This window comes from Mobula birostris, chromosome 9 (assembly GCF_030028105.1).
Source record: "Mobula birostris isolate sMobBir1 chromosome 9, sMobBir1.hap1, whole genome shotgun sequence".
Classification (NCBI taxonomy): domain Eukaryota; kingdom Metazoa; phylum Chordata; class Chondrichthyes; order Myliobatiformes; family Myliobatidae; genus Mobula; species Mobula birostris.
Window position 1 is genome coordinate 136869585 of NC_092378.1, and position 22819 is coordinate 136892403.

At 44.8% G+C, this 22819-nt stretch overlaps 1 protein-coding gene across 2 annotated transcripts in view; it reads right to left on the reverse strand.

The window, feature by feature from the left end:
* Nucleotides 1–22819, reverse strand: part of ciita (class II, major histocompatibility complex, transactivator) — a 108018-nt gene that overhangs the window by 54985 nt on the left and 30214 nt on the right. The gene's annotated exons all lie outside the window — the stretch shown is intronic.

Consider the following 22819-nt stretch of genomic DNA (forward strand, 5'->3'; position numbering starts at 1 on the left):
TTCAGGGCCCCAAATAGTCCTTCCAGGTGAGGCAACACTTCACCTGTGAGTCGACTGGGGTGATATACTGCGTCCGGTGCTCCCGACGTGGCCTTCTATATATTGGCGAGACCCGACGCAGACTGGGAGACCGCTTTGCTGAACATCTACGCTCTGTCCGCCAAAGAAAGCAGGATCTCCCAGTGGCCACACATTTTAATTCCACAGCCCATTCCCATTCTGACATGTCCATCCACGGCCTCCTCTACTGTAAAGATGAAGCCACACTCAGGTTGGAGGAACAACACCTTATATTCCGTCTGGGTAGCCTCCAACCTGATGGCATGAACATCGACTTCTCTAACTTCCACTAAGGCCCCACCTCCCCCTCGTACCCCATCTGTTACTCATTTTTATGCACACATTCTTTCTCTCACTCTCCTTTTTCTCCCTCTGTCCCTCTGAATATACCCCTTGCCCATCCTCTGGGTTCCCCCCTCCTTGTCTTTCTTCCCAGACCTCCTGTCCCATGATCCTCTCGTATCCCCTTTTGCCTATCACCTGTCCAGCTCTTGGCTCTATCCCTCCCCCTCCTGTCTTCTCCTATCATTTTGGATCTCCCCCTCCCCCTCCAACTTTCAAATCCCTTACTCACTCTTCCTTCAGTTAGTCCTGACGAAGGGTCTCGGCCTGAAACGTCGACTGCACCTCTTCCTACAGATGCTGCCTGGCCTGCTGCGTTCACCAGCAACTTTGATGGGTGTTGCGGGAACTCAGTAGGTCAGGCAGCATCTATGGAAAGGAATAAAATTGTATTTCAGATCACAGCCCTTCTTTCGGATACATTCAGCATCACTCAGCAAGGTCCAAAAGAAATCTAGATCTTGTAGTACTTTGCCATGAAAATGCAACACATAGCAGTAGTTTAGACCATAAGGTCATAAGATATAGGAACAGAATTGGGGAATTTGGCCCATTGAGTCTGCTCCACCATTTCATCATGACTGACCCATTTTCCCTCTCAGCCCCAATCTCCTGTCTTGTCCCTGTATCTCTCCATGGCCTAACTAATCAAGAATCTATCAATCTCTGCCTTAAATATACACAATGATTTTTACCTCCACAGCTGCCTGCAGCAATGAATTCCACAGATTCACTACTCTCTGGCTAAAGAAATTCCTCCTTATCTCCATTCTAAAAGCACGTCCCTCTATTCTGAGGCTGTGTCCTCTGGTCTTAGACTCTCCCACCATAGGAAGCATTCTCTCCACATCTACTCAATCAAAGCCTTTCATCATTTGATAGGTTTCAATGAGGTCACCCTTCATTCTTCTGAATTCAGGTGAGCAGAGGCCCAGAGCCATCAGAACCATTACCACTACCCCTATATGCATATATTTGGAATGAAGGGAAACAAAAACCTCAAATATAGGAAATCTGACTCAAAATTCATAAAGCACTGAAAACAAGCTTCTAAAAAGTTAACATAATTCTTCAGAAATCTTGCATGTGGATGATTTTTCTCCATTTTAATGTAGGTTGAATCCATTGACAAAATTAACCATGCCCTCAGAGAAATTAATTCAAGATTCAAGATTGTTCATTATCATTCTTCAGTACATGAGTGTAAAGGAGAGCGAAATGATTGTTACTCCAAATCTGATGCAGCATAAAAAACATAATATGCATAAAGAGCACAACACAAAATCACTATAAACATAAATACATAAGACTAGCTTATATACTGATTGCACATAAAGTGTCACTAGGCCACAGTAATTCATAATTATTGCTGACAGCACCCTTCAACGTTCAGCCAATCCCACAAGAGCAAATTGGAGTGTTACTGAACTCTTCCGTGAGATCAGCCCCTGTTAACTTGGCTCCTGTTGAGAATTCAGTGGTGGTGTTGAGCAAAGTTGAGCTCCGTGTTCACTACTTGATATGTCATAATGTTCCAGTTTCCTCCCATATTCCAAAGACGTACGGGTTAGTAAGGTTTCAAAGGTACGTTTAATATCAGAGAAATGTATACAATATACATCCTGAAATTCTTTTTCTTCGCAAACATCCACGAAAACAGGAGCGCCCCAAAGAATGAATGACAGTTAAATGTTAGAACCACAAAGCCCCCACCCAGCTCCCCCCCCCACGTGAAAGCAGCAGCAAAGCAATAACCCCCCCTACCCCCACAAAAAAGCATCGGCGCCCCCCCACTGGGCATTCAATGTGCAGCAAAGCATCAGTAAAGACACAGACTTCCAGTACTCCAAAGACTACTCATTCACCCGGTAATTTGACATACCACAGGCTCTCTCTCCCTAAGGGAAAAAGAGGTGTCCCCCGTTTTACAGTGAGAGGGGAGACATAACAAACAACTCGCTGATTTATTGTTAAAAGTCTGTTGCATCACTTTTTCCGAGCACTGAGCCCTAAGAACTTAGGTCTCTGGGCACACAGCCAGCTTGCTGCTTTCGATCTTCTGTCTCCCACGGCACACTAATTTCCTGCGGCGGCACTGATCTAGAGTCTGCCCACCAGCAGAGCCACGAAACCCCGGAACTCTGAACACGCGCCAGTCTGCTAGGCCATGTCCTTGGTAAATTGAATAGCAGCCAGTCGTGAGACCCTGAGAGCGGGTCCCATTCCGGCAAAGAACCAAAGTAACTCCAGGTCAGGGTCTTCAAAAGAATCCTGAAAGGGTCATTGGTTGTAATTGGGCGGTGGAGACTTGTTGGGCCAGAAGGGCCTGTTATCATTCTCCATCTCTAAATAAATAAATAAATAAATAAATAAATCCATCCATCCATCTGTGTTGACTGTCCTTAAATAATCGATGCATCGAAGGTGTCTTTAGAAATGAAGGTGCATACTGTCCCTCAGGTTTTAAATAAGGAACACATTATCCTTGAGTCCTCAAGCACTGCACCAATAACCAGGAAGGACTGAAACATAATGTTAAATCACTTGCAGTTTTCTCTCTTCCTCCTCTCAGAAGCTGGAATATCACTTCATTTAAGACTGACAATTCTCTCACTTCCAAACATGCTAAAAAGTCATAACTTCCTCTTTTACACTGCCTATCTAATATTTCCATACTTCATTAACCTTAGTAAACAACTCTCTTTGAGAAGAGTACAGCACATAAACAGGCCCTTCAGCCCACAATGTCTCTGGTGTATGTAATGTCATATTTACATCTCGCCTCTGCCCGCACAGGATCTATATCCCTCCATTCCCTGCATATCCATGGGCCTATCTAAGAGCCCCTTGAATGTCATAGTCATATCTTTATTAGTTGTAAAAAAAAAGCTGCTATCTATTCATTCAGAATCTAATTCATTGAATACACACAAAACTGCTTTTCATACCCCTCGAAGCCCTTACTTTGAAATGTTGCAGAATATTGCTAGCCAATCTGAACCTTCTACTGCTAAACTGTTCACAGTGTTCTTAACCGGCCAACAAGCTCACGATGTCAAATCAATACCCAGTCAGACCCTGGAGGAGTATATAAGCCGGCTTTCTGAGGAGACAACAGCCTCAACTGCGCACTGTTGATGGCTTCTCAATTGGAGCCAAAACGTTTGCAAACATTTTGCCAAACTCGCTATTAACCAAACTTCCAAATAGGCCTTACTTTCTCTGCTTTGCTAATATTCATTTTAACCTAATAACACAAAAACTGGGACAGAGGTAGGCCATCTAGTTGTTGAACCTAATGTACACTTATCAAGATCATAGGTGAGCTTTGTCCCTAGATCCATGTTTCTAGGCCCACATCCCACAATTTCCTTTACATTCAGAAACCTATCTGTCTCTGTTTGGTTAAATACACAGAAGAACTTCTATAGCCTTCTGGGAGAGAGAATTCCAATGATTTGCCCCATTCTATGTGAATAAATTAGAAATTCCTCTGTTTCTCAATTCTAATTGGTCTATCCATCATTCTGTGACTATCAACTCTATACATGTCTCAGTAAGGAAAATATCACTTCTATATTCCAGCCTGTTGAATCTTGTAATTTTTTTTCAAGTTTCAACAAGAATTTCTTTTATTCAACCAAACATTGGAGAATATCTGCTTAGTCTACTCAACATCTCATGTGGCATACCCACCACCCATGAAACCCGCCTACTGAATCTTTGGTACACTCCTTTCCAAAGTCCAAAGTAAATTCTATTATACAAGAACATATATGTTGCCATTACCATAATCTACACGTTTGTAAAATAAAGAGATAAAGAGTCCTTGAAAGTGAGATTATTGGTTGTGGGAACATTTGAATGATGGGGCAAGCGAAGTTGAATGTAGTTATTCCCTTTTATTCAAGAGCCTGATGGTTAAGGGGTAGTACCTGGTGATGCGAGACCTGAGGCTCTTCTTGTACCTTCTACCTGATGGCAGCAGTGAAAACAGACCATGACCTGGGTGGTGAGAACCTTTGATAATGGATGCTGCTTTCCTATGACAGCATTTCATGGAGATATGCTCAATGGTTGGGACATTATGATTTTTTTTAAGCAAGGTGACCAAAATTGTCCACAATATTCAATGTGCGGTCTCACCAAAGCCTTATATAATTGAAGTTATCTTTCTGTTTTATACTAAAGACTAACATTGCTTTCCCAATCATTTGCAGCACCCGCGTATCAGCTTTCAGTGACTTGTGTCCCTTTGAACATCAACATAATCCAATACCTAACCAGTTAAAATGCACTCTATTTTTCTGTTTTCTCGCATCAAAGTCAATAACTTCATGTTTTATTCTCCTCCTGCCACTCAGCTTGTCTACACTCAGTGTTCATTTTATTAGATACTTCCTGAAACTAATAAAGCGGCCACTGAGTGTATGTTCATGGTCTTCTGCTGCTGTAGCCCATCCACTTCAAGGTTCGACATACAGTGCATTCAGAAATGATCTTCTGCCTACCACTGAGCTACTGTTGCCTTCCTGTCAGCTTGAACCAGTCTGTAATTAACAGTATGTTTTTGCCCTCAGAACTACTGCTCAATTAATGATTTTTGCTTTTTTCACCATTCTCTGTAAACTCTTAGAAAAGTGCGTGAAAATCGCAGGAGATCAGCAGTTTCTGAGATACTCAAACCACTCCAGCTGCCACCAACAGGCTTTCTACAGTCAAAGTCACTTAGATCTCATTTCTTCCCCCATAATGATGTTTGGTCTGAACAACAAATGAACCTCTTGACCATGTCGACATGCTTTTATGTTGCTGCCACATGATTGGCTGATTGGATAATAAGCAGGTGAACAACTGTATCTAATAAAGTAGCCACTGAGTGTAAATGCCTTTAAAACCTCTGAAGCATCCTTTCCTCTATTCACAATCCTACCTACATTTTCTCTCATACTATATAGTATTGATTCCTTTAGGCTTTCTACTGTATTAGGCTATAGGTGTACTATTTTATTTTGCCATATTCAAGGTATATTTATTCTAGATGTATGCAGTATACAACCCTGAGATTCATCTTCCACACAGACAGCCATGTAACAAAGAAAACCGTGGAACCCATTCAAAGAAAAACATCAAACCCTCCCTCTCCGCCACTCGCAAAAAAATCACATTGCGCAAACAGCAACGAAAAAGAACGAGCAAAGGCACAAAAATGAAAGAGTCCACATTCAGTTCAGCTCAGTGTTCATCATCTGCAGGCCACCCTGATTCAACGTCCCCCAAAAATAGCAACAGAAAAAGAAACCAAAAAAAGTCACAATGTGAACTACAGTCCAATCCTCAAACTGCATTGATTAAACCTTGTTCCAGAACCATCCTCTGACAGCAATGAGGGAGAGCAATCAGAATCAGGTTTAATATTGCCTGCATGTGTCCTGAAATTTGCTAACGTTGTGGCAGCAGTACAATGCAATATAAAGAGAAAAAGGAAACTGTGACTCACGGTATATTATATATAAGTAAGTAGTGCAAAAATTAGGGAATAAAAAAATAGTGAGGTAATGTTCATAGGTTCAATGTCCATTTTAGAAATCTGATGCAGAGAAGAAGGTGTTCCTGAATTGTACTGTAGTGTGTGCCTTCAGGCTTCTGTACCTCCTTCCTGATGGTAGCAATGAGAACAAGGCATGGCCTGGTGATCATACGAATGCAGGGACCGAGCTTGTTATTGAGGGCTCCAGATCTGACAGCTTTGCTCTTTTTCTTTGTGGAACATATTGACCCTGAACCCTATGAAATGATTGGAATCAATTCTAGGACATAGTATTAAATGGCAAATCAGCACTGGCAGGAGATTGTTTTTGTAAATCTCAGTAGAAGTATATTCCAATGAGAAAGAAAGACTTGGAAGGAGGATGCAACATCTAAGTAAGGATGTTAAGGATATCATTACATGGAAATTAAACATACTCAATGTAATAGGAGGCCAGAAAATTATGATTTTTTTAGTGCAGGGAAGGATGACTAAAAAAGGTAGCGTGTGAAAACTGGCAAAAGCATAGCAAAAGACAGGAAGAGACAGAAAAAGGAAAGGAGTACTCATTTATACTATATTACCGAAGAGGACGATTGAGGGATTAATAATGGGAAATGGACAAACAGTAGACATTCTAAATGATGATTTGTATCATTCAGCATCAGAATCCCAATGCCATCATCATTGGGCTGTAGAGAAGGAGAAACTTAAAATAATTCACTTCATTAAGGAAATAGGTACTAGACAAACTAATAGTGCTAAAGGTTTACTCTTTGTGCTCCCCCTCACCATATCCCTCTCTCACCTTATCACCTCCCCCTGGTGCTCCTCCTCCTTTCTTCCATGGCCTTCTGTCCCCTCTTACCAGATTCACCCTTCTCCAGCCCTTTATCCCTTTCTCCAATCGACTTCCCAGCTCTTTACTTCACCTCTCCCCCTCTCCTGGTTTCACCGATCACCCACCACCTTGTACTTCTTCCTCCCCCCCCCCACCTTCTTACTCTGACTTCTCGTCTTTTTTATCTCCAGTCCTGATGAAGGGTCTCGGCCTGAAAAGTCAACTGTTTACTCTTTTCCATTGATGCAGCCTGGCCTGCTGAGTTCCTCCAGCATTTTGTGTGCATTGCATAAAGATTACTCTGTTGGTTGTAATCTTACAAAACTCCCCTGGGTTCAGGAAAAGACCCAGAAGACCAGAAATCAGCAATGCAAAGACACAATTCAGAAAGGAGAGAGACAGACAGCAGGAAATTATAAACCAGTTAATGTAGCATCTCCTCCAGGAGGACCACACTGACCACAACTTTGCAAGAACAGGAAGGCAGATTACTATATGGTGTCAAGTTAGGAAAAGGGAAGATCTGGGTGTCCTTGTTCATCAGTCACTGAAAGGAAGCATACAGGTACAGCAGACAGTGAAGAAAGCTAATGGCATGCTGGTCTTCATAACAAGGGGAGTTGAGTATAGGAGCAAAGAGGTCCTTCTGCAGTTGTACAAGGCCTTGGTGAGAACCCACCTGGAGTACTGTGAGCAGTTTTGGTCTCCAGATTTGAGGAAGAACATTCTTGCTATTGAGGGAGTGCAGCGTAGGTTCACTGGGTTAATTCCAGGGATGGCGGGAATGTCATATGTTAAAAGATTGGAGCAACTGGGCTTGTATACACTGGAATTTAGAAGGATGAGAGAGGATCTGATTGAAACATATAAGATTATTAAGGGATTGGACACACTAGAGGCAGGAAACATGTTCCCGATGTTGGGGGAGTCCAGAACCAGAGGCCACAGTTTAAGAATAAGGGGTAGACCATTTAGAACGGAGTTGAGGAAAAACTTTTTCACACCGAGGGTTGTGGATCTGTGGAATGCTCGGCCTCAGAAGGCAGTGGAGGCCAATTCTCTGGATTCTTTCAAGTAAGAGTTAGGTAGAGCTCTTAAAGATAGTGGAGTCAAGGGATATGGGGAGAAGGCAGGAACAGGGTACTGATTGTGGATGATCAGCCATGATCGCAGTGAGTGGCGGTGTTAGCTTGAAGAGCCGAATGGCCTACTCCTGCACCTATTGTCTGTTGGGCTTGGAGGCTTACATGCCTCAATGACCCAGAGAACTATGTTGGTTGAAGTCAGGAATTTACACTTTGGCCCTTGGCAGTGTCACCTATGGCAAAGAGGTCAAAGGGTAGAGGCCAGACTAAGAGTAGTCCACCAGTTATCCAGGTTCGGGGGGGGGGGGGGGGGAGGGATTCAGATCAGGTCTAACAACCCTGATTGGTAAAGCAAAACTGTTACAGAAACAGCAATGAAGAAACATACATCTGAGTGTGATGCTACTCCTGACCGTCCTCGTGTCAGTGGGCTTGGTTTTCACCACTGTCAGTCAATTAAGTCAGACAGTAGTGAAAATCAAGCTACAGACTTGATGAAGGAAGCCTCAAACACCGCCAGAGATAGAGGATGGTTGATGGGCAGTAGAGATGTAGTATCAGATATCGGGGGTATGCTGAAATCCATTAGTAAGGAGGCAACGATAAAACTTTGAGAAAATCAAGCAGAGTTCACATAGTCCTCCGAAACTGAAGCAGTGCTTGACAAATTTGCTAGAGTTCTTTTAGAAGAGAAGGGTGGATAAAGGAGAATCAACCTGTAATGGATTTGGATTTCCAGGCAACATTGAGAAGATACCATATAAAAGATTACTGTGCGTGACGAGCGACTTTGGTCTGGGGTGGGGGGGGGGGAGGCAGGGTAATATATTTGGGCAAGGATAGAGATTGGCTAATAGAAAATACAGTACCAGGATAATCTCCCATGGTCCACTCTCCTCTCCTATCAGATTCCTTCTTCTTCTTCAGTCTCTTACCTTTTCCACCTATCACCTCCTAGCTTCTCACTTCACCTCCACCCACCCATTTACCCCCTCATCCAGCTTCACCTATACCCTGCTGGCTCATACTCCCTCTGCTCCCCCTGCCTTCTTCTCCCCGCCTTTCCAACCTTGATGAAGAGTCTCAACCCGAAATGTCGACTGTTTATTCCTCGCCACAGATATTGCCTGAGTTGCTGAGTTCCTCCAGCATTTTGTGTTTTTTGTATCTGGATACTTGGGAGTGCTCCATAGAGAACTGGTTTTCAGATTTAACATAAATCGTAGAATGTTTCAGCACACTACAGGTCCTTAGGCCCATGATGTTGTACTGACTTTATAACCTGCTCTAAGATCAATCTATCCTTTCCCTGATACATAGCCCTCCATTTTTCTATCATGCATGTGCCCATCTAAGAGTTTTTTTTTAAAATGGCCCTAATACATCTGCCTCTACAACCACCTTTAGCAGGGCGTTCCATGCACTCACACCTCTGTGTGAAGAATTTAACTCTGATATCCCCCAGGAACTTCCCCCCAATCACCCTAAAATTATGTCCTCTTGTATTAGCCATTTCTGCCCTGGGGAAAAGTCCCTAGCTTTTAGAGCACAAGATAATAGGACTAGGCCAATAAGTAGGGTCAAAACCTCACACAGGGTGTCTCTGCCCTTTGGGTATTTAGAGACACAGAAAGAGATGAATTCTACGTCACCGTTACCAGGCTGCGGCCTCCCAAATTCAGTGTTCATCCAGGGACCTTTGAAACGTTCTGCCTCCAATACCGTGTCGGGCAGGCAGCAAGTCTGAAGGGTCCACATTTACTTGTGTGAATTGTGCCCCTCCACCCACCCCATCCCCACTCAAACCCCTACCACTAAGAGACAGAGCACCTCATGGCAGGCAGGGTACCACAGCAATAAACTTTTCCTCAAAGGCAGCAAAACCAAAGGGCCGATCATTGACTTCAGGAAGTGGGGTTGTGCCCAAGCCTCTGTTAACATCAATGGTTCTGTGATCGAGAGGCTTTTGATTTGCAAACTCAAAACACCAAACTAATTCAAAGTACGCGAGTCCGAAAATGTGGGCGCAACAGAGTTTACTTTAAGCGAGGTTTGCACGTATCACTTGGTAGTGTAATGATATACGCAGTTCACGTATTGATACATATAACCCGTGAAGAATTATTTAAATGAACAAGAATGCTTAGTCAACCAATACAAATATCAGATTACTCAATGATTATTGAAATATTAAATATACAACACTCCTCTTTGTTTAGCTATAAACTCAACTCAATAGAGAATACATCAACGATATACACAGCATACTACAAATACAATATACAGACATGCACAGCGTAGTAAATTGTAAATTTTCCCATTCCAGCTGAAAGATTTAATAACTGTGGAGGGTTTCTTTCTCTAGTGGGATAACACTTTTCCTGACAAGGGGGCATCACTCTGCTTGTGGCTGTGAGACAATCCCAGGTTACAGGGCCTCCTCCAAGATGATCGTTGGAGTCGATTCTGAGTCTGCAGAGAGCGGTTCTGATAGTGGTAGCCAACTCTCGTCTCTAACAATTGACTCTGCTCTCCTCAACTGGTCGGCGAGTCGTCTCCAGACGATATCAGACACAATCTCCACTGTGGAGGAGAGTGGTCCAGTTCTGTCCTTAATCTTTCCGAGTACCCACTTTTGATCACCTCTCTAGTCCCTCGCCAGGACTACTTGACCAGGAGCGAAACACTGAACCTCCTTGTTTGAGGAGCCCTCAATTTGTCTCAGCCGTATTCAACATACTGCTTCTGAGATAGGGTTTGAGGAGATCCAACATACAGCTTCTGAGATTGGGTTTGAGGAGATCCAAGCACGAGCACAAGGGATGACCCAGGAACAGCATGGCCGGTAAGTTGTTGACTGTGGAATGTGTTGCATTACTATATACTTTATTGTCGCCAAACAATTGATACTAGAATGTACAATCATCACAGCGATATTTGATTCTGCACTTCGCGCTCTCTGGAGTTCAAATCGATAGTAAATATTAAAAACTAAAATTATAAATCATAAATAGAAAGTAGATTAGGGAAAGTAAGGTAGCGCAAAAAAAAAAATAAGAGGCAGGTCTGGATATTTGAAGGGTACGGCCCAGATCCGGGTCAGGATCCGTTCAGCAGTCTTGTCACAGTTGCAAAGAAGCTGTTCCCAAATCTGGCCGTACGAGTCTTCAAGCTCCTAAGCTTTCTCCCGGAGGGAAGAGGGACGAAAATTGTGTTGGCTGGGTGGGTCGTGTCCTTGATTATCCTGGCAGCACTGCTCCGACAGCGTGCAGTGTAAAGTGAGTCCAAGGACGGAAGATTGGTTTGTTGTGATGTGCTGGGCTGTGTTCACGATCTTCTGCAGCTTCTTCTGGTCTTGGAAGGAGGAAATCGGGGAGCTTTTGGTTCAGGGTCAGTGTAGTGTGTTCTGTCAACGTTGCTCACAGTGTGTTCCTTAGACTCTGGATAAACCTTTCAGCCAAGCCATTTGTAATTGTGTGGTCTGGTGTAGATGGAACATTCTCAGGAATGACTGAAAATGTTTGACCCCACAAACTGTGATTCAATGCCACTGACAAAGTGCTCTGGGATACCTGTCCTTGTGAAGAGACTTCCCAATACATTGTGTGCAAGACAGGATGTAGTGGAGGCTATTGGGAACACTTCTGGCCACTTTGTAGCTGCATACACTGCTACCAAGAAATCTGTGCCATGAATGGTCTGGCAAAATCCAAATGAATCTTTTGCCAGGGCAATGCCAACCATTCCCAGGGATGGACAGACACTGCTCTTGGCATCTTCTGGACGTGTTGGCATTCCATACAGTGCATGGCCAGCTGCTCAAACTGCTGGTCTACCTCATCCTCGTCGCCAGTATTATGATTTGTAACTTCAAAACATCAAACTAATTCAAAGAAAAACATGGGAGTCCGGGAATGGGGTCTAACTTTGTATTTACTTTAAGCGAGGCATGCAGCGTGATGTTGTAGAAAATTCATGTATTTATACATATGGCCCGTAATGAATTAGTTAATCAAACAAGAATGCTTAATCAAACAGTTGAAATATTAAATACACAACAGAGAAGGTTGAAAACTTTAAGTTCTTAGGTGCAAACATCACCTACGATGACCAACCATACAGACACCATCGGCAAAGAAGCACATTAGTGTCTTCACTGCTTGAGGATGAAAAGATTTGACATGTCCCCTTTAACCCTCACCAATTTTTAGAGATGTGCCATAGAAAGCATCCTATCAGAATGTGTTGCGGCAGTGGTACAGTTCTGCCTGGGACTGTAAGAAAATTACAGAGTTGCAGCAACCAGCTTTCCCTCCATTAACTCTGTCTATACTTCCCATTGCCTCAGTAAAGCAGCCAACATAACCAAAGACTATGCAGCCCGGACATTCTTTCTTCTCCTCCCCCCTTCGATTAGGCAGAAGATACAAAAACCTGAAATGACATAAATCAGGCTCAAGCACAGCTTCTAACCTGCCGTTACAAGACTATTGAACAGCCCCTTAAGTAGAGGAATGAATAGCTTTATTTGTCACATATTCATCGAAGCATACAATGAAACAGGCCGTTTGCATCAAATCAAATCAGCAAGGATTGTGCCGGGCAGCCCGCAAGGGTCACCACGTTTCCAGCACTAACACAGCACGCCCACAACTCACAAGCCCTAACTGTAGGCCTTTGGGAAGTGCGAGGAAACGTGTGCATTCATGAGAACGTACAAACTCCTCCGAGACAGTGGCGGGAATCGAACACCAATCTTACAGATGGTGTTGGAAAGCATTAGACTAACCACTATGCTACCACCTTTCTATGACTCTTCATTCACAATCTACCTCATTATGACCTTGCACCTATTGTCTGCCTGCCCTGTAAGTGTAATACTTTATTCTGCATTCTGTTATTGTTTTCCCTTGTACTACCTCGATGCTATGTTGTGATGAATGAAATGCAAAACAAGTTTTCCACTGGATCTCTATACATATGACACTAATAAACACACTTACTAATTAACCTTACCAATTTACCATGTTTGCTACATAGTATCTTCTGTTCTCTTTACTCTGAACAGCTCTCAATTACATTTCTTTTCCTTTTCCAATAGCTCAAAGTAAACAAAATAAATCAAAAGTTTTTCCAAATAACTGGAGCAGGTTCCACTATCTACTCTCTCGTGCCAATCACACCCTTCCAGCAATGTAGTAACCACAACAGACACTTCCATATAATTTCACCTTGACCTCGCTGCTCAGCCATTAAATCACAATGCTCCATTGTAATTTTAACCCACTTCCTCAACTGCAATGCTCTGGGATTTTGTCAACCACCTTACCAAAATCCATGAAAACATCAAAAGTGCCAATGACCCTTGTTATCTGCTCTGGAAAGTTTCAACTTCCCCCTGAGCCATTATTAAAGTCTATTCCTTACTTTTTTAAAAAACCAATGTTATGTTATATTAGGTGCAGAGCATTGGTGGGGAGGAAACAGACCTTGGTGAGCATGCCTACAAATCCCTCGATGCAGCAGGACAGCTGGGTAAAATGATTAACTACAAATGGAACCCTTTTTATATAATGTCTGAGGCACTAGATTTAGACTAAAGAAGTCATAGCTTAATTGTATGAAGCATTAATTCAGCCTTCAGTGATCGTCGCCACTCAAGAAGAATATAATTGAACTTATGACAGCATGTAGCAAAAACTTACAATTTAGTTATTAGGGAAAAAATAGCTGGTTTGTGATTATTTCCTTAATTTTGAAACAGAGAGATGCAAGGAAATTTAACTGAGAGCTCACCAGGGTGAAGAGGAAGGGCATATTTTGCTTAGGATATACTAGAAAATAGCGACATGGTTGAAAAAAAGTTCATTGGAGGGAAAAAAGTGGAATTCTCAAACTTGCTGCTTGATAGGGTGTTGGCAGCAAAAACTCTCTTTCTATTTAAAAAAACAGCTGGATTGATTTAGGAGGCTACAGGCCAGTGGGTGTGAAGTACAATTTGTTTTTTTCTCTGTCTTCTAGTTCCCATACTCATGCATTACAAATCCTCCACTCCTCCAGTGCCATGTCTGTATCTAGATATGACCGGAAAATGCTGGGTATAGTCTTTATTATTTCCATCCATTCCGCAACACACACACACACACACTTCTTTCAACATCCAGGGGCATAATTAAATGAGACATTTTAATTTTCAAATTTATGGTTCATTAATGTCTTCTCTCTCAATATTTGTAAATGTTTCTCTTCCGTGACTACAAATTTTGCATCACCTGCCTCTTTTAAGAAGACAGTTAAGCTTTTTGAATGATAAAAATTCTGCAGATGCTGGAAATCCAGAATAACACACACAAAATGCTGGAAGAATTCACCAGGTCAGGAAGCATCTATGAAAATGAATACATAGTCAATATTTTGGTCTGAGACCCTTCATCAGGCATGGAAAGGAATGGAGAAGAAGGAATCTGATAGAAGGGGAGAGTGGACCATAGGAGAAAAGAAAGGAAGAGGGGCACTAGAGGGAGGTGATAAGCAGATGAGAAGAGGTAAGAGTGAGGAAATGAAGAAGTGGGAAGGGGGATAGGAAAAAATTACCGGAAATTGGAGAAATCAATGTTCATTCCATCAGTTTGGTGGCTACCTGGCATGTAATGAGAGCGTCTTGGATCTCCAGGTGGTCCACAGCACGGATGATTGATAAGTTTGTGGCCTAAGGTAAAAGGAGATGAGTTATACAGCTCTCGTTACATGCACGTGCATTTCAACTCTGAGTGAAGATGCAGAAAGTTTGACGTTTCTCCTCATCTCCTTCTACCTTAGGCCACAAACTTATCAGTCACCCCTGCTGTGGACCACTTTCTGGAGGTCCAAGACGCCGACTTCTACAAAGAAGAGATCTGTATGCTCCACAACCGCTGGACTAAGTGTGTAAATGTAGGAAAAATAAATGTGCTAGGTTTTCTAAAATTGACTCCTTCTGCCTTAGGCCACGAACTGAGGTGTGAGGTGTAGCAAAAAGATCAAGCATGGTATTTATGTCGGTTTACTTGCTGACGATTGATAAGGACCTGGTGGGACCATTTTCAACCATTGCACATCGCAATCAATGAATATTTGTTATAAGGTAGGAGAAGGCACAAGTTTTCATGAAGTTCAAGATGATAATGACCTGACAATCCAAGTGATTTTTGATTCATGGATAAATATTGGCCAGGCCATCGGCCATCTTGGACCAGCATACTTATGTCACACCATAACTGGGATTGTTGAAAAGCAGAAATAACTTTTGAACTCTGAGAGCAGCAGCTTAATTAGATTCTGCAGCTGTTGCAATCCAGAGCAACAGACAAAAAACTGATGGAGACACTCCACAGATCAGGCAGCATCTATGGAACTGAATAGATTCGACATTTCAGGCCCTTCATTGAATGTAAGGAAGAAGAAGTCAGAATATGAAGGTGGGAAAGCGAAGAGTACAAGCTGACAGGTGATAGGGGAAGGTTGGGAGACGGAGGAGGGAGGATGACGTGAGAAACTGGAAGGTGAAAGGTGGAAGAGATAAAGGGCTGAAGAAAATCTCATAGGAGAGGATAATCTATCATGGGTACATAAGTAGCTTAATTACTTTCTGGTGCAAAAAATTATGGTCCTGGGTTTGCATTGGATATTGCATTTAACAAAGTACTGGAAACATTAGGCAGGCAAGATGGAAAGAAAAGCAGGGTTATTGGTTTAAGTGGAGGGCTCTTCCAGAATGGTGGGGGGGAAAAAAAAAGAGAAAACAAGCCAGTTTTAACTTTCATAGAAAAGAGGAGAGGGAAGCAATGAATAAGCCAAAGCAGGTATTTCTATCAGGGTGAAGCATGTGTATTGTGGGGATAAACTGTAGGGATATCAGGCCAACAGCAGTAGCTAGGAACATAGTTAGGGAGAAGTTCAAAATTCAGAGTAAATCCATTATCAAAGTACATATGTGTCACCATATACAACCCTGAGATTTATTTTCTTGTGGGCATACTCAATAAATCCATGACTGAATAATAATAATATAAAAAAAGACTGCATCAACTTGGGCATTCAACCAGTGTTCAAAAGACAACAAACTGTGCGAATACAAAAAACAAACAATGAATAAGCAATAAATATCAAGAATATGAAAGTGAGTCTTTTGGTTGTGGAAACATTTCAATGATGGAGCAAGTGAGGTTATCCCCTTTGGTTCAAGAGCCTGATGGTTGAAGGGTAATGTTCTTTAACCTGGTGGTGTGAGTCCAAAGGCTTCTGTACCTTCTTCCCAACGGCATCAGTGAAAAGAGAGCACGGCTTAGGTGGTGAGTGTTCCTGATGATGGATGCTACTTTCCTGCAACAATGCATGTAGATGTGCTCAGTGGTGTGGAAGGCCTTACCCATGATGGACTGAGCCATAACAACTACTTCTTGTAAGATTTTCTATTCAAGGGCATAGATATTTCCATACCAGGCTGTGATGCAGCCAGTCAATATATTCCTCACCACATATCTATAGAAGTTTGTCAAAGTTCTGGATGTCATGACAAATCTTCACCAACTCCTAAGGAAGTTAGAGGCGCCGTTTTACTTTCTTTGTAATTGCACGTTACGTGCTGGGCCCAGGCGAGGTCCTCCAAAATGATAACACTGAGGAATTTAATGTTGCTGACCTTCTCCAACTCTGATCCTCCGACGAGGACTGGCTCATGGACTTCTGGTTTCCTCCTCCCGATGTCAACAATTAGCTCTTTTGTCTTGCTGACATTGAGTAAGAGGTTGTTGTCACCAAATCTGGCACCATTCAGCCAGATTTTCAATCTTCCTCCTCTGTGCTGATTTGTCACCATCTTTGATTTGGCAAAGACAGTGGTGTGGTTAGCAAATGTAACTATGGCATTGGAGCTGTGCTTAGCCTGACAGTTATAAGTGTAAAGTGAGTAGAGCAGGGGGCTAAGCACACAGCCTTGTGGTCCACCTGTGCTGATGGAGATTGCTGAAGAAGTTTTGTTGCCAATCTGAACTGATTGGGGTCTGCAAGTGAGGAAATTGAGGATTAACGCAAACAACAGGAATTCTGCAGATGCTGGAAATTCAAGCAACACACATCAAAGTTGCTGGTGAACGCAGCAGGCCAGGCAGCATCTCCAGGAAGAGGTGCAGTCGACATTTCAGGCCGAGACCCTTCGTCAGGACTAACTGAAGGAAGAGTGAGTAAGGGATTTGAAAGTTGGAGGGGGAGGGGGAGATCCAAAATGATAGGAGAAGACAGGAGGGGGAGGGATAGAGCCAAGAGCTGGACAGGTGATAGGCAAAAGGGGATACGAGAGGATCATGGGACAGGAGGTCCGGGAAGAAAGACAAGGGGGGGGTACCCAGAGGATGGGCAAGAGGTATATTTAGAGGGACAGAGGGAGAAAAAGGAGAGTGAGAGAAAGAATGTGTGTATAAAAATAAGTAACAGATGGGGTACGAGGGGGAGGTGGGGCCTTAGCGGAAGTTAGAGAAGTCGATGTTCATGCCATCAGGTTGGAGGCTACCCAGACGGAATATAAGGTGTTGTTCCTCCAACCTGAGTGTGGCTTCATCTTTAAGTAGAGGAGGCCGTGGATGGACATGTCAGAATGGGAATGGGATGTGGAATTAAAATGTGTGGCCACTGGGAGATCCTGCTTTCTCTGGCGGACAGAGCGTAGATGTTCAGCAAAGCGGTCTCCCAGTCTGCGTCGGGTCTCACCAATATATAAAAGGCCACATCGGGAGCACTGGACGCAGTATATCACCCCAGTCGACTCACAGGTGAAGTGTTGCCTCACCTGGAAGGACTGTTTGGGGTCCTGAATGGTGGTAAGGGAGGAAGTGTAAGGGCATGTGTAGCACTTGTTCCACTTACACAGATAAGTGCCAGGAGGGAGATCAGTGGGGAGGGATGGGGGGGACGAATGGACAAGGGAGTTGTGTAGGGAGCAATCCCTGCGGAATGCGGGGGGGGGGGGGGAGGGAAAGATGTGCTTAGTGGTGGGATCCCGTTGGAGGTGGCGGAAGTTACGGAGAATAATATGTTGGACCCGGAGGCTGGTGGGGTGGTAGGTGAGGACCAGGGGAACCCTATTCCCAGTGGGGTGGCGAGAGGATGGAGTGGGAACAGATGTACATGAAATGGGGGAGATGCGTTTAAGAGCAGAGTTGATAGTGGAGGAAGGGAAGCCCCTTTCTTTAAAAAAGGAAGACATCTCCCTCGTCCTAGAATGAAAAGCCTCATCCTGAGAGCAGATGCGGCGGAGACGGAGGAATTGCAAGAAGGGGATGGCATTTTTGCAAGAGACAGGGTGAGAAGAGGAATAGTCCAGATAGCTGTGAGAGTCAGTAGGCTTATAGTAGACATCAGTGGATAAGCTGTCTCCAGAGACAGAGACAGAAAGATCTAGAAAGGGGAGGAAGGTGTCGGAAATGGACCAGGTAAACTTGAGGGCAGGGTGAAAGTTGGAGGCAAAGTTAATAAAGTCAACGAGTTCTGCATGCGTGCAGGAAGCAGCGCCAATGCAGTCATCGATGTAGCGAAGGAAAAGTGGGGGACAGATACCAGAATAGGCACGGAACATAGATTGTTCCACAAACCCAACAAAAAGGCAGGCATAGCTAGGACCCATATGGGTGCCCATAGCTACACCTTTAGTTTGGAGGAAGTGGGAGGAGCCAAAGGAGAAATTATTAAGAGTAAGGACTAATTCCGCTAGACGGAGCAGAGTAGTGGTAGAGGGGAACTGATTAGGTCTGGAATCCAAAAAGAAGCGTAGAGCTTTGAGACCTTCCTGATGGGGGATGGAAGTATATAAGGACTGGACATCCATGGTGAAAATAAAGCGGTGGGGGCCAGGGAACTTAAAATCATCGAAAAGTTTAAGAGCGTGAGAAGTGTCACGAACATAGGTCGGAAGGGATTGAACAAAGGGTGATAAAACAGTGTCGAGGTATGCAGAAATGAGTTCGGTGGGGCAGGAGCAAGCTGAGACAATAGGTCGGTCAGGACAGGCAGGTTTGTGGATCTTGGGTAGGAGGTAGAAACGGGAAGTGCGGGGTGTGGGAACTATAAGGTTGGTAGCAGTGGATGGGAGATCCCCTGAGCGGATAAAGTCGGTGATGGTGTGGGAGACAATGGCCTGGTGCTCCTTAGTGGGGTCACGATCAAGGGGTAAATAAGAGGAGGTATCCGTGAGTTGTCGCTGTGCCTCGGCAAGGTAGAGGTCAGTACGCCAGACTACAACAGCACCCCCCTTATCGGCGGGTTTAATAATAAGGTTAGGATTAGTGCCGAGGGAGTGGAGAGCAGAGCGTTCGGAAGGAGTGAGGTTGGAATGGGGACAAGGTGCAGTGAAGTCGAGACGGTTGATGTCCTGTCGGCAATTAGCGATAAAGAGATCCAGAGCAGGCAGAAGACCAGAGCGGGGTGTCCATGAAGAAGAGGAGGGTTGAAGACAGGAGAAGGGGTCATCGGTGGGGGTGGAAGAGTCCTTGCCGAAGAAGTAGGCTCGGAGACGGAGACGGTGGAAGAAAAGTTCCGCATCATGGCAAACACGGAACTCGCTGAGGTGTGGGCGAAGGGGGACAAAGGTGAGGCCCTTACTGAGGACAGAGCGTTCTGCCTCTGACAGTTGAAGGTCGGAGGGGATAGTAAAGACCCGGCATGGATGAGAGCTGGGATCAGAGGGGGGAGGGGGGAGGCTGGGGGTGTCAATGGAGAGGGGAGGGTTGGGTTGAGAGGAAGATGGAGCCTCTGAGGACCCAGGAACTGACGATGGGATCTGAAGGAGACGGGATTTCAGAGTATTGGTGGGGGAAGGGGAGACGGGAGTCACAACAGCAGCACATAAAGACCCGGCCTGGAGTTCAAGGCTGGAGTCGCAGTAGGTGGTTGCGCAATCATTGTGAAGGTGTCCATGGTCGTTGCTGGAGTCCGGGTTTTGAATATGCCGAGGTGTTGGAGCCGCCGAGATCAGTGGCAGGAGCCGCAATCTGAAGTTCATGCCTGCTAGCGTCGGGGCCGGCAGGCTCTGGAGTCCGTAGATGTAGGATCTTGCGATCTTTGCCTAACATGACAAAGTCAAAAAAACGGCGATTGCAGGCGTGAATCCGACGGAGGATGAAATAACAGGTAGGACCATTACAGACGGCGAAGAAAGTGTCCCGAAGGTGTGGAAGGGTCTGGGATAGGGACACCAAGTACCTCCTCATGGCGGAGAGGGTCGCCTTCAGAGCTTGATGGGAGAAGCGGCGAGAGGCAGAGTCAATAAAATGTGAGTACCTGGGATCCTCAGAAGGTCCAAACTGAGAGGCTTGGAAACGAATCCTAAAGCCAACTGGAGTAAGTTGGCGACGGAGGCACGTTCCAAGAAAGGATATATGGCTGTGATAGCGAGTCTGAGTCAAAGTGTGGTCGAAAAGTTGAAGAGCCGAAGAAATTACAGATGGGGAGCAGTGAGAGATGGTTTCACTGAACTCCCGTCGAAGAGAGGATCTAAACTTCTTCGGTGTAGGCATCACTGGAAGAGGCTTCGCAGTAGTGAATTTAAACGCAAACAACAGGAATTCTGCAGATGCTGGAAATTCAAGCAACACACATCAAAGTTGCTGGTGAACGCAGCAGGCCAGGCAGCATCTGTAGGAAGAGGTACAGTCGACGTTTCAGGCCGAGACCCTTCGTCAGGACTAACTGAAGGAAGAGTGAGTAAGGGATTTGAAAGTTGGAGGGGGAGGGGGAGATCCAAAATGATAGGAGAAGACAGGAGGGGGAGGGATAGAGCCAAGAGCTGGACAGGTGATAGGCAAAAGGGGATACGAGAGGATCATGGGACAGGAGGTCCGGGAAGAAAGACAAGGGAGGGGGGGACCCCAGAGGATGGGCAAGACAGAGGGAGAAAAAGGAGAGTGAGAGAAAGAATGTGTGCATAAAAATGAGTAACAGATGGGGTACGAGGGGGAGGTGGTGCCTTAGCGGAAGTTAGAGAAGTCCATGTTCATGCCATCAGGTTGGAGGCTACCCAAACGGAATATAAGGTGTTTTGTCCTCCAGCCTGAGTGTGGCTTCATCTTTACAGTAGAGGAGGCCGTGGATAGACATGTCAGAATGGGAATGGGATGTGGAATTAAAATGTGTGGCCACTGGGAGATCCTGCTTTCTCTGGCGGACAGAGCGTAGATGTTCAGCAAAGCGGTCTCCCAGTCTGCGTCGGGTCTCGCCAATATATAAAAGGCCACATCGGGAGCACCGGACGCAGTATATCACCCCAGTCGACTCACAGGTGAAGTGTTGCCTCACCTGGAAGGACTGTTTGGGGCCCTGAATGGTGATAAGGGAGGAAGTGTAAGGGCATGTGTAGCACTTGTTCCGCTTACACGGATAAGTGCCAGGAGGGAGATCAGTGGGGAGGGTTAATTGAGGATTAAATTGCACAAGGACATATGAGGTCAATATGAAGCTTGTTGATTCATTTTCAAGGGATGATGGAATTGAATGTGGAGCTGTACTCAATAAAGAGCATCCTGATGCATGTATCTTTGCTGTCCAAATGTTCCAAGGTTGAGTGAAGAGCCAATAAAATGACATCTGCTGTGGACCTGTTGCTCCAGTAGGTAAATTGGAGTGGACCCAAGACCCTTCTCGATTAGTTGATATGTTTCATCACCAACCTCTGAAAGCACTTCTTCACCGTGGATGTAAGTGCTAACGGATGATAGTCAAGGGATGTTACCACGTTCTACTTGGGCATTGGTATGTGAAGTCCGCTTGAATCAGGTGGGCACGTCAGACGGCCGAAGGGAGAGGTTAAAGATCTCATTTAATATTCCAGTCAGTTGATCAGCACAGTTCCTTCCTACTCGGCCAGGTACCCCGTCTGGTCCGGATGCTTTTCGTGGGTTCACCTTCCTGAAAGTTGCTCACATGTCAGCCTCAGAGGCTGAAATCATAGGCTCGTTGGGGGCTGCGTGAGTTCGTGATGGCTGCTCTGTGTTTCGAGTCAAAGCGAGTACAGAAGGCATTAAGCTCATCTGGAGCGAAGCCCGATTGCCGCATTTGTTGCTTTATTTTACTTTATAAGAGATAATAGGTCCTTTGTAGAATCAAGTTTAGTCCGGAACCGCCATTTCGCCCGTGAGATAGCTTTCCAGAAATGGCAACTGGACCCCTTGTGACCTTCTTGGTCTCCATCCCTGAACGTCTCAGATCTAGCCCTCAGAAGACTGCAGATTCCATGATTCATCTAGGGCTTCTGATTGGGGAGGATTCTGAATGATTTTGTGGAGACACACTCGTCTACAGCTGTTTTCAAGTCCATGACAACCGTGGAGTATTCATTCAGAGCCACGGAGGAGTCCCTGAGCATGGCCCAGTGCACTGACTCGAAGCAGCCCTGTAGCCGCTGCTCTGCCTCCCGCGACCATCTCTTTGCTGTCCTAATCTCTAACGGGCTGCGCTTTAACCTCTTGCCTGTATGCAGCCAAGTGATCAGTTGTACCGAAATGTGGTCTGGGCGTGGAAAGGGAGGCATTCCTTCTCTTAGTGCAACAGAAGATGAACAAAGCAGCAAACTAGTTTACAACAGAGTTAGAATACAAACAAAGAACCGTAAAAAAGTGTGCAAGATGCAGGGGCGGTAGGTAGGACTACCATTAGGTGGGCTACACTAACAGCGAGGGGAATACTGAGACCCATCACAGACATATGACACAGTAGAAATAGCCTGTTCTGCTATGCACAGTGACAGTTAGTTACCTAGACTTTTGCAAATTCATTAGTTTCCGCACACGCTATCCTTTCTGCATCCTATACATGTTCCTCCCCTCTGTCCAGTTCAATGCTGCCACGCCTTCTCTTAAAACTTACTTATCGTCGTTCTTTCGCGGTTCTGAAGAAGGGTTCTTGGTTCTTGATCCTCCAAAATATTCCGCATGGAAT